Genomic DNA, 18,897 nt, shown 5'->3' on the forward strand with positions numbered 1-18,897 from the left:
CAGCTTCTAGAACTCAGTTACAATGCAATGGCTATCTAATTAGGACTACTTAGGTTCCTTATATAGCCCTCTTCTAAGGAACCTTCATTTAAGCTTATTTTCACATTAACACTATACAACTTCGGGGTCCTAACAATCTCCCCCTTAGTGTTAAATGTGAACTTTACAACATAATCCTATTTAAAACATCTAAAGGAACTTTGTTCCTCTGAAGTGAACTTTAGATTTGAATCCCTTGAGATTCTCATATCTTCGTATATTCACTCTTGTTTTGAGACGACTTTTTAATCTTGTGAGAATGTATTTGACAATCTCAATGTCTTCAGTTGAATAGCAGTTATTGATCAATCTCCATCTCATGTACTTGAAAGCATACATCAACGTTCCGTCTGAGTATCTTCTGAAATCTGAGACTCTGATGAAAATCTTTGTATAGTGAGAATTGACAAATACAAACCCATATGGACAGTCGCTCACTTCAAGTAAGGACATGTATCTTAGCTCTTCAATCACTTGATTTGGTGGTTTGATTCCGAGCTTTTTGTGTCCAGATTCCAATCCTAACTGAAAATCATGAACTGACATCCATCTCATCGAATCAAGAATAAACCTGTAGACTGCCTTCATTGCAGTAGCATGATAAATCGTTGCAGATTCATTCAAGTTAATCAGATAGTTATAAATGAAAATAATGTCATCCATCTTCAGTTTATCAAAATCCGCTTCTGAGAATTGGTAATCCTCATCATCCATTCTTGTAACTTGAAACAATGGCATCTTCACTCCATCCTTATTAATCATCAAAATCTTATTTATGCTTTTAATCTCTGAACTCCGCTGAATTTGAAGTTTCTCTTCATTCTTCAATTTGAATTTGTCACGAACACTCAGATAAGCTTTGAGAAATTCTGGTTTCTTATGATATTTCCAAGCACCCAGAACACTCATTGATGCAGAAAGGACGAGATCAGAATCTCCATAAATTCTATATGCTTGTTGTTCAATGAATGGAGAATGAAGAATACTTTTCTCTTCATCCTCACTCAGTTGGTAATTTGCATCACGTTCAAGAAAAATCTCTGCAATTTGAAAAGGAACATTCAAATCAGGAGGAGTCGTGGTATCTTCTTTGCCATTAGAGAAAATCTCCTTTTCGAAGTGTATTCCAAATTCGTCAGTTGGAGATATCAAATTAACAAATTGATGATCATTGAATTCATTGGCGACACTCGATGACCCCTTTAAAATATCTTCAATGTTGTCAAAGTTTTGATTGTCCTCTTGAGTTAACTCTTTCTCTGATTGATCAGCTGAATCCATAATCATTAACATTACTGAGTCACCCTCTCTCTGACTTTCCGATTCATCTAGAAAACTTTCACACTGAATTTCTTCAATTTCATCACTAGAATCAGATATATCAACAACATCTTTATCCTTCTGTTGACTAGATGTACCAGCTTCATAAGTTGATCTTTGAAAAACACTGGACCGATAACCACCTTGTCTATTCTCCCCCTCATGAAGATTGTCGGGATCGAAATCATCATGATCAGGCATGTGAATTGGTCCAGGTGACTTGCATGGAGATAAAGGATATACTATCCTTGCTTGCTCAAGATAAATCATCATAGTTTCGCGAACTTCATCAAGATCAATTCATTTAGCAAACTCAGCAAGATATAGCTCCTCCACCTCATTGTCAGAAATATATTGTAATCCATATCTATTTGAACTTCGAGAAGGTGACCCTGTTGGTGAAACAACAGTGTAACCATGAACAAAAGCAGCATCAGCAGCAACTGTTGAAGGCGATGTCGGTGGAAGTGTTTGAGTTGCCGTGAGGGCAGGTAAGGATGATTGTGCGGTGTTATTCTTATATGTAGGGCTGTACGTACTACTAGTCAGATTCTTGTTATCCCCTTCTGATGGAGGTTGGGTAACAACCGGAGTTGTCACCGGTGAAGTTTATTTCGAAGCATCCACCTCCATGACTTTGGTCTCATGGGACTCTGACAAAGTAGTAGAACTACCCGTCTGTTTAGTTCTCGCAGAGATATTGCTATCCTCGACTTCTGAAATCATTGATATACCATGAGGTGGCACATCTCTTTCAGTTAAAGACTCTTCCTCCAGACCCTGAGACTCAGAATCCAGAAGAGAAGTGGTTTGAACCAATGGATCACTTTCATGAACCAAGGGAACAGTCTGCTGGAAGTCTGATAAATATCCCGAAGGATTGTCATGTTGACTCATTTCCATGGGACGCGGCAGATCTTCCTCATCAAGATAAGCCGGACCTCGAGACCCTGTTGTACGTTGAGGTACAGGAGGATTTCCAGCCGATACGCAGGGTGCCTTTTCAAGATTTTTCAGCTCCCCTTCGGCCGTTCTGGACTTCAATGATTGAGTTTCCTCAATCGATTGAGTCAATGCAGACTTTACTGTAGAGGAAGACTTTACTTCCTTAGATGCCGAAGCACCTTGCTTTGTAGGATTTATTATTATGTCCTGTTTAGATTGGATGGGCTTAGTGGTCATTTTACCATCCGTGCGTTTAGATCTCTTGCCTACCGAAGCTTGCGCTTCATTTAGCGTAGGGCTTACTGTTATTCTTGAATGTGATACAGAGATGGGTGAGGGTGACCTAATTGGTTCTAGGTCTTGGTCCGTATCACCACTGGTTGGAGTAACTGTTTGGTGGACGATGGGTGTCGAAGTCCTAGATCTAGTTACTCGTTGGGTTGGTGGAGTCTGAATCATCTCATCAGGCATGTATCGAGTTCTCTTAGGAGAATGTTCAGGAGATGATTCAGATGCTGTTGCTGAAGTGTCACTGCTTACTTCGGGTGTTGTGGAAAAGGTTGGTTCAATCTTAGTTGGACTAGGTTCCCTGATCCTTACGGGTTGAGCTTGGTGTACTACCCTAGATCGTTTGAGGTTTACCCTAAGTGGAGGATTAGCTGGCCCGGGTGGTTGAACTACAGGTTCCTCTACAACTTCTGGGGCTGGAACCACGGCAGGTTCAACTTGTTCTTGTTGTACCGGGTTCGGAAGAGGTATTCCTACAGCCTGAAAATAAGAATGCATACGAGCGTCTTGGGGTTCAGCTAGCCTCACTAGCTAATTTGGAATTGGCGCAGTGAATTGATTATCAGACACCATAGGGGTGTTCATCTTCAACTCTCCAAACCTTTTCATCTGTAATTCATGTGTACCTGGTACAAAGATATTTGCATTTCTGCAAGCATTGATAGCATCATGGATAAAGATACAGAAAAACCTTTTGCAAGGGATGTATGAATCCCTTGGCTTTTCAACCTGTGCCTGAACCAAATCCCATATAAGTTCTGCATAATCAGGATTCTCTACTCTTGTGAATGAGTAGAAAAGTTTGAGCATCGGCACAGTTAAGCTATCAGATCCACTTCTTGTCATCAACAAGCATCTGTTGATGATTGAGAAGATCACATACCACCTTGAATGCAGATATTTCTTCTGAAACTTAGCTGGTGGAACATTGGTAGCTCCAACATAACCAAGATCAAAGACAGAAGTCATCATTTGCTGAGTAGCAGGAAAAGCAGGAGCATTCTGTACAAGAGGAAGTCTGAATATCCTCCTGAAGTCAGCTTTTGTGAAACTCCTGAATCCTTGTACTCCCCTCAGCCTAAATTCAAATCTGGCTGGTTCGCCCTGTGGATTAGTAGCATTTGGTTGTGTGGCCTCCACAAATCTGATTGATCTGTTAAGAATATCCAAGTCTGTTTCTGGCACACTAACTGTGGAGCTCAGAGCAGGCCATAAAGTATGCCTCTCTAGAATTGCAGTCCAATATTTGCAGGTAATATTGGTTTCAGAGTTGATAAAGTGATTGTTCGCCATTTAGCTGTAAAGATAAGAAATAGAAGACCACAAGATATTTAACAAAAAGCATATATCTCTATTCTTATTTGCCTTTGAAATCCTTTTTATATTTTTTAAATTTTAAGATTTTTATGATTTTTCAAAAATATAAAAGACTTTTATTCTCAAATATGAACAAATAATTGACAACCATGACATTCATATGATATTCATCTTAGTACAAAATCATCATGCAAAGTCAATTATATAACACTTAGTCAATTTCAGCACAATTCAAGCAGATTCGGTAGTTATGAAAACTTTAGATTCTGTAACCAAATAAGCTTGAGTTTTCATATCAGAAAAATATAGAATAAACATGTTAAGTGTTTGAAGATATAAATTAGAAACTTTCAAGGTACCAAGTTTCAGACTCGGTATCAAGAAGGAAAACCAGATTCGGTATCTTCAACAATTAACAGAAAGTCACTCAAACATGCATATTCTATCATATATCATGTAATTTCACAACCATGATCAATCAACCATTCAATTATAAGCATATTAACATGTTAATTGTATGAACAAATTCGGTATCAGGATAAGAACACATTCGGTAGATACAGAATCCATTAAATAAGCAATTAAACATGTAATCAGGCTCGGTCAAATGATAGATCAGTCAATTTAACTCAGATTAGACAAGATTTCAAGTTGATTTTCAAAATCAATTGAGTTTAATCAAAGATTAATTAAACTCGACTCAGACTCGGTATAATCAACAAGATTTCAAAAATTAAAGGTCATAATCCAGTTATTTTGAACTTTTCTGGTTGATAAAAACATAATTATCTCAGATCTACAATTATATATCTTAAACATTGATTAAGATGAACAATTACCAAGAATTTGAAGAAACAGAATGACGGACTCGTTAGAATTAGGCAGATTCGGTATAATCAACAGAATCGGTAGGTAATTAATAACAGTAAGAGTAATGTTTGACTTTGACTCTCCTTTTATAGATACCGAAGGTAAAATACCGAATGGGCTTTATAGAATGGGCCTAATATACCGAATTCAGTCCAATTTTTCAAAACATTAACAATTTAACTCCAAATCTTGACAAATTGATTTTTCCTCTTGAAATCCATTTTAATCTTTTCATGAAAAATAATTCTGAGACAATTTTTTGAAAACTTTGAACTTACCGAATCTGTGCAGTTGGTTGTCAGACTCGGTAAAATGCTAAAAATAGCATTTATTCAGTAAAATTTAAATATTTTTGGATTTTATCTTTTCCAATTTTTATGAATTTTTCAAAATAAGATTTGTACTCAAAAGAGCTTTGAATTTTATACAAAGTACAAATCTTCAGTGATACCAATTGTTAACACGGGTTGCATACTGAGATGTATACAAGACATAGTGAATTATTTCAGATAAAAATAAAGAAATTTTTAATTCACTTTTTGAAAAAATAATATTTTTGAATAATTTTCTCATTTTCTCCCTTTTTCTCCCCCTCAAAATGTGATATACAAGAAAGTAAATCAGCATTTTGGTTATGTTCCCAAGAAAATGAATTAACTCTCCCTTGAAATAGGATATCAATGAGTTACCTCCCCCTTGCGTAACCATTGAACAAATGTATCTAGAAAGTTATCATTAATCTAAAGGCAGTTCCTCAAAAAAAAATTATCTAAAGCACTGAAACTTAGTTGCTCCCCCTAGAAAGTATCTACTCCCCCTAAACACAAGATCCCAAAAATAAGTCCCAACAGATCTTAGGAATATCAAGCACTATACTCTACCATGCCAATCTCTTTGATCAAGAATTTTAGCCTAAGTTCATCTAAAGGTTTAGTGAACATGTCAGCTAATTGCACTTTAGTAGGCACAAAGTATAATTCTACATCCCCTTTCTCTACATGGTCCTTAATGAAATGATAACGAATATCTATGTGTTTAGTTTTAGAATGCTGAACCGGGTTGCTTGTTATTGCAATAGCACTTTGTGAATCACAATAGATCGGGGTCTGAGAAATCTTAAAGCCATAGTCCAAGAGTTGAGTTTGCATCCACAAAACTTGTGAACAACAGTGAGCTGCAGCAATGTACTCAGACTCAGCTGTTGATAAAGACACACAGTTCTGCTTTTTGGATGACCAACCAACTAGCCTATTCCCCAACATCTGAATTGATCCAGATGTGCTTTTTCTATCAACATGGCAACCATCATGATCCGCATCAGTATAAGCAGTGAGATTGAAATCGGATCCATGAGGATACCAGATCCTAAGGTTAGGTGTACCTTTAAGGTATTGAAAAATTCTAACAACCGCTTTGGAGTGAGATTTCTTTGGGTTGGACTGAAAGCGAGCACAGACAGTTACGGCAAGTGTAATGTCTGGTCGACTTACAGTCAGATACATTAAAGAACCAACCATGCTTCGATAAAGCGTAATATCAAAGGGTTCCCCATTAGTATCAGCATCCAGTAAAGTTCTCATTGGGGTTGACATTGGTTTTAAAGCAGTCATTTTAAAACGTTTTAGCATATCATTGATATACTTAGTTTGACTGATAAAAATCCCATTTGGTAATTGTTTTACTTGTAACCCCAAGAAGAAAGTTAATTGGTCAAGCATGCTCATTTCGAATTTGTTGGCCATAAGGTCACCAAATTCTTTGCATAAGTCCGGGGACGTGGAACCAAAAATAATATCATCAACGTAAATTTGAACCAAGAGAATGTGACCGTGGTTTTTACGGATGAATAGCGTTGTATCAATCGTTTCACGAAAGAAGCCATTGTCCAGCAAATACTTTGTTAAGGTCTCGTACCATGCACGCGGTGCTTGCTTCAGACCGTATAAAGCTTTCTCCAAGCAGTAGACATGGTTTGGATGAATGGGATCGACAAAGCCCTCTGGTTGATCAACATAGACTTCCTCTTGAAGATAACCATTCAGAAAAGCAGTTTTGACATCCATTTGAAATACCGTGAACTTCATATGAGAAGCAAATGCGAGGAAAAGACGAATTGCCTCAATCCTAGCAACCGGAGCAAACGTTTCATCATAATCAATGCCTTCTTGTTGTCGATATCCTTTGGCCACAAGATGTACCTTATTTCGAACCACAATTCCATCAGAATCTTTCTTGTTCTTGAAAATCCACTTTACCCCTATTGGTCGTTGACCCGTTGGTCTTGGAACTAATCGCCATACTTTCAATCGTTCAAATTGATTGATCTCGTCTTACATTGCAACTACCCAGTATGGATCTAGTAAAGCTTGAGTAACCATTGTTGGTTCAATCTTACTAAGAAAGGCTGTGAATAGACACATATTCTGAGTAGCCCTTCGAGTTGACACTAGAGCAGATGCGTCACCAATAATAAGATCTATTGGATGACTTTTAGTCCATCGGGTGTGTGGAAGTGGTTGTACATCAGTGGTATCCATTGAAACATCAACTGTTGTTGACGTTGAGCCTTGATCCGCTTGATCTGATGTAACATTATCTAATGGATTCAATAGAGTATCTGGAGAAACAGCTGGAGTTGTATCAACTGATGAATCTTGAATTGGGTCAAGATTATCAGTAACAGGAGGTTGGAGGGAGGATGAAGAAGCAACAGGTGAATCAGTTGGTGTTGAATCTTCATCAAAAAGACTTTGAAGAGTCTCCACAGTAGTTGACTGTGATGGTGTAACCGGTACGGCTTGAACATTTGAATCCCGTTGAGGAGTATAAATACTATCAAACAAGATATCCAGTTCCTCTGAAGTAACCATAGGAACAACCTTCTTCGAGAAAATTGAGTTTTGCGCGGAAGAAGTAGTAGCCAGGTTAGGATCGGGTTTTGAACTGAGTTGTTCAAAAGCCATTCCCGAAAATTCATCGAACTTGACGTTGATGCTCTCTTTAATCATCTTTGTCCGCTTATGATAAACACGATAAGCAACTTTGTTCGAGGAATAACCAAGAAATATGGCCTGATCGCCATGAGGATTAAACTTTCCGAGGCTGTCAAAGTCGTTAAGCACATAGCATATACAACCAAAAACACGGAAATATTTGACATTCGGGCGTCTACCATATAATAACTCATATGGAGTTTTATCAAAATGTTTGTTTACAATACAACGATTTTGGGTATAGCATGTAGTTGAAATGGCCTCCTCCCACATTTTTGGAGGTAATTTGGAGTAGGCAAGCATCGTTCGTGCTGCTTCGCACAACGTACGATTACGTCGTTCGACGACTCCATTTTGTTGGGGGGTCCGAGTAGCAGAGAACTGATGTTCAATGCCTTGGTCTTTCAAATAACTATCAAGCGGGTCATTCTTAAATTCCGTCCCATTATCAGTTCTGATGCTCTTAACATGTTTATTAAAAGAGCGTTGAATCTTTTTAATGAATTCAATGATAATGGCGGGGGTTTCTGACTTAGTTCGCAAAAGAAAAATCCATGTAAACCGGTATAGTCATCAACAATGACAAGCACATGTTTCTTGCCACCGAGGCTAGAAATACGCATAGGCCCACATAAGTCCATATGCAATAATTGCAAAGACGATGAAGTACTGGGGTTTTGCTTAAGCGGTTGATTAGTCCGTTTCAGCTTACCCATCACACATGATGGACACACATGATGCTTATCATATTGAAAGGTTGGAATACCATCAACTAAATCTTTAGAGACTAGTCGATTGATACCCTTGTAATTCAAGTGTGACATCCGATGATGCCATAACCATGAATTTTCTTTGGTAGAACGAGTGGCCAAACACATAGTTGCATGTGATGGTGCATCATTGAGGTCAATAGTATATAGTGAAGCATAACGTTTACCAACAAGAAGATCATTCCCTTCGGTGGATTGCACCGAGCATTGTCGACGTTCAAACAGAACTTGGAGATCTTCATCGCAGAATTGGCTCACACTAAATAAACTGCACCCCAAACCCTCAACATATGAAACCCGTTTGATTGTCATGCCATTTTGCACAAAATCTCCGTAACCCGTTATTGTTGCAATCTCATCGTTTCCGAATGTAACCGTTCCTAGGAATTTGTCAATGAAGTTGACAAGCAAGGATTTATCGCCCGTCATGTGTCGAGAACAACCGGAATCGATATACCAAACACAGACGTCGAAACCCTGTAAATGTGAATTTCCTAGAGTTTAGGTACCCAAAGTTTTTTGGGTCCTTTGCGGTTAGTACCAACAATAAACTTTGGATTAACAACAAACTTTGGATCAATGATGAAATAATCACGTAAAGCATCATGCAGTTTAGACAATAAAACATCATTTAAAACCACATTACATGAAGCATCATACGCAATATCAATCTTTACATCGTTATCAGAGGTCTTAACACACAATTTATTCCAAGTAGATGTTTTGTTCACAGACGAAAATTGAAAAACATGAGAGGATTTCCTAGGCCGACTAGCAGTTTGCTTTGGTTTGGTTGCTACTTTCTTAGTCGTGGACTTAGGAACCCATACAGATTTGTAATTCAAGTTTGAATTATGACCTGTGACACGAAAAACACCATTGTTAGTTAGACGTCCAAACTTTTCAGTTGACACATGAGATGACTGATTTTGCAGAATTTCCAATTTGATTGTACGTTCTTTTGCATCATACTCACTTAAATCAGGTTTAGAACTTGTGTGTGTTGTGGACTTAACTGATTTCTTTAAAAGACTCTCTTTTGAAGTTTTTGACATAGGAATCATAGGAATCCTTTCAGTTAACACAGAACCATTTGGAGAATGAACCTTTTTAACAAAATATTGAGATGTAGAAACAATTTCGAACCATGATTGCCAAATTGAGAACGTAGATGATTTTTAAGAATAGTAATGGGTTTTACATCCTTAGATGTTGTTTTTCCCTTCCCCTTCTTAGTAATCCCATCAGTACATTCAAGCACATTGGTTGTAACATTAGACGTTTGCTTAAGTGTGTTAGCCTGTTTCATTTGAATTATCTTTTGTTTTAAGCTTTTAATCTCAAGACATAATTCTTCAGCAGAAACTATCACTTCACCCTCCTTAAAAGCATAAGTACATTCTTTCTTAGACAGTGAAGGCAATTTATCACACAAAGCAAGCATTTGTTCTAATGATTGGCACTTAAGTTGCAAGTCAATATTCTCCTGTTCAAGTTGAGCTACTATACGATTCAAATTACGTACAGCAGGTAAATGCAAGTAATAATCATGCAAATGATGAAGTTGACTTTCAAAATCTATCAAAGGTTTAATGTTCGGTTCATCCTGAGGTTCTACTTTTTCATCTAAAGAATTTTGACCTAGAGAATCTGTCTCAAAGAAGACAGTTAGTTCATGTGCTAGGTCTTCACGGAAAACATCATCTGGACATGCAGGTAAAGTTGGTAGAATTGGTTTCACATCAAAAATTGGTTCATCAAACACCTCATCTATTGCAGTAATGCTAGAACTAGGTTTGTTAAACACTTCATTCTCAAGCATTAAAATGTATTTCTCTAGCATGAGTGTAGGGATATAAACCAGTCTACGCTTAGGCACATAATCTTCACGTTGCATGTTCTTTTCAGTTTCAACAAGATTTTTCAAGAAATCAGGATTCGATTTACCTATCGTAGCATTGATTTTTTCATACATTAAGCTAATTTGACGGTATTTCCTAGATTTACGATTTTCAATAATATCATCAAAATCAGCATCAGAAGCATGTACAAAATGCGATGGTAAACCAGCTTGAAAATAATCAGAATGATATAATCCTGGAATCTTTTTGGAATCATTTTCTAAAATTTTCGGATCTTCATAACTCAACCCCCACTTTTCACCATGAATCGTTTTTGGTCTATTCATGAAAATCGTTTGTTTTGAAAGTTCCATATCCATGATAGCTTTGGATTGCTCTGTTCGATAGAGTTTTTCCTCATATCGAGCAAGTTGTGCTTTCATTTGAAAAGATTCTTTTGACAATAAAGAAATTTCAGTGTTCTTATCAATTATGGTGTTTTCCAATTGAACGATTTTCTTGTTTAGTTTTGAAAGTGTGGGTTCATGTTGGTTTTTCAAATCAGAAAGATTTTTTTTCTAAAAATTGAACTTTTTCTGCAAGTCGTTCCGATTTTAAACGATAATCAGTTCTTTCAACTTTAATGGGATGAATTGTCTTTTTCAGATCTTCCAACTCAGTTTCCGTAGAGTTGAGTTGGAGAGTCAATTGTTGCACATCCATTTGCAATTTGGATGAGGAAGGTCTGGTCTCATTCATTTTGATTTTATCTTTTAAAACCTTGTTTTCAGATTTTAGGCCTTTGACTTCTTTTGACATTGAGACCAGATTCTTCATCAAGTCATTTTGCATTTTGATAAAATCAGGTGAGATTTCAGATGATTGTACCTCATCATCATCGGATGTTGAGTCAGAATACTCCATTGCTTCCTTAGCTTTGATGAGCTTTGTCACCTTGCAAACATTTGCATGTTCCACTTCTGAATCTGAATCGTCAGTCTAGTTAAACCAAGTATCATCAACCGGTTTTAGCTCTCCCCCAGTTTCCACAATCTTAGCCATCAACATTTTCTTCTTGTAGTAAGCTGCGTCCTTCTTCTTAGGCATCTTGCACTCACGAGAGTAATGACCAACTTTGCCACAATTGAAACAAATTGAATCTTCCTTCTTGGAATCATCAACACGTTGTTGTTTAGATTGATCAGCTTTCTTGTAGTACGAGGAAGATGATGAGTTTTTGTGTTGATTGCTTGATTTGCCTTTAAACTTGTGTTTATTCAAGGCTTTTGTGAACATGGCTGCCATCTTGACTAATTCAAGGTGCGAATCATCAACATCAGAAAGATTCAAATCTTCTGAATCAGTTGATTCTTCAACAAGCACTTTCTTGGACAAGCCTTTGGAAGACGTCAACGATTTGCTCTTCTTTTTAGCAATTAGGGCAAGTGGATCGCCCGGAGAAGACTCTTTCCTTCCTTCTTGAAGTTTAGACACTTCAGGTTGGTAATGCATAAGAACTCCAACAAGCTCATGAATAGTCAACTTGTCAATCTCTTTAGTAGATCGAACAATGGTTCCATAAGGAAGCCAATCAGCATTGAGCTTTTTGAGAAACTTCATGTTGACTTCAGCATTTACTTTTATGATCTTGCACCTTTTCAACTCATTGAGAACACCATTGAAATGATGATAGGTATCCTTGAGTGGTTCATCAGTTTCCTGCTTGAAATCTTCATAGAATCCCAGAGCCTTATTCAATTTAGTAACATCTGACATGTCATAACCTTCTTGCTGTCGTTTGATCTCATCCCATATATCTTTTGCTGTTGTGTTGCTATCAACATTTTCAAAAAATTCATACGGGATAGCTTGCATAACAATATTCTTTGCCTCTATGTCACCCTGAGCTCTCTCACGCTTATCACCAGAAAGTTCATAGACTGGAATTGGCATACCAGTATCCGGATGATAATCAACAACTGGACCATCTCTCAGAGAAGCCCAAATGTACTTTGCTTTCTCACCCTTATAGTCTATGTACTGAGTGATACGGTGAAGCCACTGAGTGTACTTGCCATCAAACAACACTGGAGGACTGGAATCTGATCCAATGATCAAAGTATCTTGAGTAGACATCTTGAAAATGAGGTAGATTCGGTAAAGATTCTGTATTACACAAATCTCAGATGAAAAATCACAACAATCTGGTCAGAATGTCAGATTCTGTAACAGATTCGGTACTGTAGCAGATTCGGTAAAGTAGCAAATTCGGTAAAGATTCTGTATATCAGATTCTGTAAAAGAAACTGATCAAAAATACAAGAGACACACCCAGATTCAGTACAGATTCGGTAACCACAAGAATTGTAGCCTGTAACCACTTAAAACAATGAATTAAGTGATACAGAAACTCAGATTCTGTATATGATTCGGTAGTCAGATTCTGTAAGAATTTGAAGTTCAATCTCAATTCAATCCTTTTGAATTTGATTCTGTAACCTTGCTGCACAAGGAAACACGTTAGTATCACACAAAATATCAAAGATACCAAAAGTATAGGATAACGAATGTCAACTGTAGCAGTTGACAATACCGAGTCTAAGTTTAAAACTTAGAAATATGACAGAATCCTTTCTCAAACCACATCAATTAGCAGCGTATGATCAAATCGAATGTGATAGAATCACAATCACACCACAATCTGCAACACTTAAGATGAATTTAAGTAATGAAGCAGACTCGGTATAATAGTTACGATACCGAGTGTTGATCAAATCTTCAAAACTTAATGAATTGAAGAAATTGAACCGTTAGAAATGTGATTTAACACCTCACGAACATAACTGAATCCTTAAATCTTCACAAAAAACCAGAATCAAGCTTGAATTAAGCAATATCGAGAGTTTTAGCCACAAACTCTAAAAATCAACTTGATTCTCCATAATTGAAGTTAAAAAGCTGTAATGATGATCGAAACTCTTTCTAAAATACCTAATGCACCTTTGCTGAACTTATCACAAGAATCTGAACGTCAGATTATCAAATTCGATGATACCGAATGTGATTCAAAATACCGAGAGTAATCAGATTCTGTAATCTTCAATCTCTAGATCGATATAGTGATGTAGAATCACTTCCTGGAAGCTCTGATACCAAATGATAGGTCAGATCATATTGAGATTGAGAGAAATGATAAGATAAAGAGAGATTCGGTAGATAGGAATGAGACTCGGTATTAGAGAGAATTGGTACAATTACATTCCACAGCTTCTAGAACTCAGTTACAATGCAATGGCTATCTAATTAGGACTACTTAGATTCCTTATATAGCCCTCTTCTAAGGAACCTTCATTTAAGCTTATTTTCACATTAACACTATACAACTTCGGGGTCCTAACATAGCTACCGAGTTTAACACCCCCACCCAGAATATTCACTAGACAGAAGAGCTAGTGAACGTGGTGTTTAGTACTTCGAGGTTTATATATTTATTACAGACTGAAAGTTCTGTTTATTTTGGGGATATTCATGATGCGCATTAAATGTTAAGGTCAGTTACCAAGTAAAGGTTATATATAGAAGGAATGATTTTATACACAGATTATGTGTATGTTATTTTATACACGAGATATGTGTACGGTTATTAAAAATCACGAGGCAACCTACGAGGGAGAAAAGGATACGAACCTACTCTGCCAAGCATTTATGAAAAATGGTTTCGTACACGAGATAGGTGTACTATATTTAAATCTTGTGGTCTATCAAAATTACTGAATTTTATTATTTTATGATAAACCTATGAACTTACCAACCTTTTGGTTGACACTTTTAAAACATGTTTATTCTCAGGTCTGATAGAAATCTTCCGCTGTGCATTTGCTCATTTTAAAGATTTTACATGGAGTCGTTCTTGACATATAGAGGTCAGTACCTCGCAATGGGACCAGCTGTTGAAGACTTCGTCCTGGTGGATTAGGACAGGCCGTTACATTTGATGAGGATGGAGATGGAAGAGGAGGAAAGACAACCATGGATGAGTTTTATCCATTTAGTGTCGAACCCCAAGCACTTCATAGTGTCAAAAGGAAATCCCACTCGATGAAGTCGAATGCCTTTTCGAAGTCCACTTTGAAGATGAGGCCTTTTTGCTTTTTTCTTTTAAGTTCGTCAATTAATTCGTTTGCAATTAGGACACTGTCGAGTATGTTTATTCCTTTTAGAAAGGCGGTTTGTTCAATTCCGATTATTTTATGGATGACTTTCGAAAGGCGACTGAATAAAATTTTGGTAAGTATTTTATAATAGCTTCCGATAAGGCAAATTGGTCGATATTCATTAAAAATGATAGGGTTGGCTTTCTTAGGAATTAGTATGAAAAAAGAGGCGTTACAGCCTTTAGATATTTCGGAGTTGAGCCAAAACCAATCTAAGGCATTAATAAGGTCCTCTTTAATCAACCACCAATATTAATTAAAGAATTTCATGTTGAAGCCTTCAGGACCGGGAGCTTTCGAGCTATTGCAGTCTTGAAGTGCATTCCACACTTCAGTCTCAGAAAGTCGGGCTTCAAGTAAAAGGTTATCGTCATGGGTAATATAGGAATGTTCCGGTTCGTTTTCAAATGGGAAACTTCCTTTTCTTTTTTTGGATTTGAAGAGTGTCTCGAAGTATTTTAGTGCCTCGATTTGATAGTGTTTGGATCCTCGGACCATGGTCCGTTTAAGGAAATATCGCGAATATTATTTTTATTTGCATGTCTTTTGATGTAGTTGTGGAAGTATTTAGAGTTTTCATCTCCCTCGAGATTCCATTTGATGCATGCTTTTTGTTTGAGCATGTTAGATTTCTTCTTTTCTTTTTCAATGTGTTTTATCTTATCATTTACCCAATTTAATCTTTCAGATTCAATTAGCGGCCTACTTTCGGCTAGTTTTTCCCACTCATTGGAAGCATCAAGGTGTGATTTTATTTTAGAGTCGAGGTTGATTAGTTGTAAACTACATTTTTCAAGTTCAAATTTAACGCTTTTTTGTTTATTACAGAGGATGCAATCTGGGCGGTTGCCATTAACAGGAAGGAGCCATGTGGATTTAATTATTTCATCAGCATTTTTTAATTTAAGTCAGGAGTTGAAAACACGAGTAGGCTTAGGACCAAAATCGATGAATGAAGTTTTAAGGATGATCGATCGGACAATGATCAGAGAGATCCCAATCGAGGGTTCTAGAAGAGATGTCAGGCCATAATTTTAGGATGTTTTCAGATATGAGGAATCGATCAAGTTTACTGAATTTTAATTTGTTAAAACAGATACGCGTGAACTTTTTTCCACCTAGTGGTAGGTCAATAAGGTTGTTATTATTTATGAATTTATTAAAGTTATCGGCCCATGTTTGTTTAAAGATGCAATTGAGACGTTCGGACATGGATCTAACTTCGTTGAAATAGCCAAAAATGATATGGGGAACATTGAAAGAATCGATGAGATTAGAGAGTTCGGACCAAAAACGAAGTTTTTTCAAGTGGGAGTGAGGGCCGTAAACATTTACAAAGATTATGTCAGAGTCGTAACCCGCCCATTTGCCTTTAATAGAAAGAAAAAATTCACCTTCAATGGCCTATTTGAAACTACAGGTAGAAGGATCCCAAATTAAGAGTAATCCCCCTGAGGCCCCGATAGAGTCTTTTTAGACATACTTAAAGGATTCGATTAAGGGTCATGTGATTGGCCGCATTTTTTTTTTCTTGTAACCCAAGGATAACCGGATTCTCTTTATTACAAATTGTTTTGAGCCATTTGATTTTACCCACTTGACCCAAACCCCGAATGTTAAGAGAAATGCAAGACATTAGAAAACTTACATCGCGATAGGAAGGATGGAGGATCAAAGATCGTGTTCCCAACGAATACCGATACCCTGACCAAATTCCATTGTATCAGTGGTGTTAACTGTTACATTATGTGAGATGTCGTCGCCCGAGTTCTTCATCTTAGACGAATGTTTAGATGCGTTCTCGAATGCTTTAGAGGTTGAGTTGGCTTTGCGATATAATTTAGAGAATTTTAGCTTTTGACCACTCCTCGCACAATGTTTAATGTAAAGAAACTTTGAACGATTTCCTTTTTTTGACAGGTTCGATAGGTGGTTTGGGGTTATGATGTGCCAAGGATGTCGGGTTAGGTGCTACATGATCACAGGCAACCTTTTTATAGTTTACGTTTTTTGTTTTAGGGTTTTTCTTTTTCTCTTTTGTAGGTAATTTTGATTTCAGCTCGGCTTTTTCATTTGATTTGATTTTGGCTATTGTAGGATTATTGAGGATGTCGGGGTAAACAGAAGTGGTGTCGAGTTTGGTGTCATTGGTATTATGGTTTGGTTCTTCAGATGAAATGTTTCTTATAGGGGTGTTGTTGTCGACCGGTAAAGGTGATGATGAAGGTTCGGTTATGTTCACAAGTTTGTGTACTTAGGATGTTGACAGGTTAATGGGAGTAGATGCTAATATGTCTGGGTCCATATCGAGGTTAATGGGCTCAACATTAGGTGTCCATGGAGTATTGCAAAAGGGCTTGACATTGTTTTCAGAAACATTATTAGGCCCGTTAGATTGAAGATTGTCCATGATTTAGTTTGGGCTGAGAGGTGTGGCGGGTACAAGGGGTGTTAGGTTTAGGAGATTCATATGAGTTGGGTTGGTAGTTGGGGGTTGGAGAATTTATAGGTTCATTATTGTCGTTTGTTTCCGAAACATGAGAGTTAATCGATGGAGATTGCACGGTATTTTCAAGGTTTTCGTTATTTTTGGGTGTTGAGCAATAATTATTTTTGGTAGGGAATTTGGTAGTTTCAACGCGTTTTGATGACGTTGACTCATGATAGGATCGATGGGAAGATGAATCATTGGTGTTGTTGGGGTTAATGTCGTGGTTCCCGGTTTTAGGATGGGACCAATGGTTTGTAGAATTTTGAGAAGTATGATCTTCAACTTGGTCATCGTCATTATGCGAATCCTCGTCAGAAAGATAATCATCGGATTGAGTACCATCATCCCAAACCGAGGATTCGTTATCTGTGGAGTTGAAGTCGACCAGTTGGTTACATTTTCAGTGACAAAAGCATGGGATACTTTGGACTCGTGATGGATATGAACATGTCCATTGATGAAATCGTAAGTATCGGTTTTGATAAGTACTTTACCGAAGGAAAGATCTTGAGAACCTTTTTCGGTGATGGAGCAGTTTTCTAACTCAAGAACCTCCCCCAGTAGTTTGCGATTTTACGAAAGGTAGTTTCAGTCCAACAAGTTATCGGTACCCCTTTGATATCTAACCACACGAGCCTGCCCGAAGAGGAATACTCTTCAGGATCCCATGGACGGATATCTTCTAGCCAAGTCCATAATGGATTGTTTTTATCACTTAACATACGCATAACATCACGTTTCTCATCATATAATGGCATGAACTCTTTACCACCAAGATACTTACATTCGAACCCAGTGAGATTTTCGGACTTGTCGATTTCATTGAAGTAGTCAAGATGCTCGATGTCTTTTATCGGACCAATGATAGCATGCCCTAATAGGTCGATGAGGTTATCATCAATTGGTATCTTAACTAAAAATTCTTTTGCGTGTAGGTTTGTGGCAGTGGTGAAGCATGCAGGTTTGGTGGGTGTAATAGGGTTAAGGACATCAGAGAATTTCCAGTCGTCGACATTATTATTAGGGGATGAGTTAGGTTTTTCAGTGTTGTTTTGTTTTGGTGCCTGAGGAGATTGATGACTGGTGGCATTAGGGTTAGGTTTGTTTGTATTGTTACGGTCGTGAGCTTTATAAATGATTAGATACATACCTTCGATTTCCACCATATTAATTTTATGAGCCATAGATACTGTTTGATGATCAGGAATGTTTCTATAGCGCACAAAACCAAATCGTTTCCCATTTTTTAGTCTTCTTTTTGGGATATAAACCTCAGATATATCGCCGTATTTTTTGAAAAGACCCCAAAAATTCACAGAAGACCAAGAGTCAGGGAAGTTGAAGAAGAGGTAGGAGGTGATGTTCTTTTTGTTATCGGGTTTCAATGGAGATGGAGGAATTGTAGGGTTACCGTATTTTTTGATGAGGTTTTTTACATTTTCCCGCACTTTGAAACGATTATAGATGGTGTTATTAGCAGCATTCAACCTGGTATTCAATGGTATTTTAGGGTTTGGTTTATTAGGGTTTGGTTGTGATGTATTAGGGTTTGGTTGGTGACGGTTAAGGGGAGGAAAATCACCGTCAACAGGGGTTTTTATAGAAGGTGGATCGGTTTGTATTTTCTTATTCCAGTCGATCATAATCCAAACACCAACGTTATCCGGTTGGTACTTAATGTTATTGATGATGCTGGAGGTGTGAGGATGATGATTATGAGATTTATTTGTTGCATGTGGGCGTGGGGTGAAAGGTGATGTGGGTATGGTGTACATGATGTAGATCTAATAAAAATGAGATAAAATAACG

This window comes from Rutidosis leptorrhynchoides, chromosome 10, assembly GCF_046630445.1.
Source record: "Rutidosis leptorrhynchoides isolate AG116_Rl617_1_P2 chromosome 10, CSIRO_AGI_Rlap_v1, whole genome shotgun sequence".
NCBI classification, from domain to species: domain Eukaryota; kingdom Viridiplantae; phylum Streptophyta; class Magnoliopsida; order Asterales; family Asteraceae; genus Rutidosis; species Rutidosis leptorrhynchoides.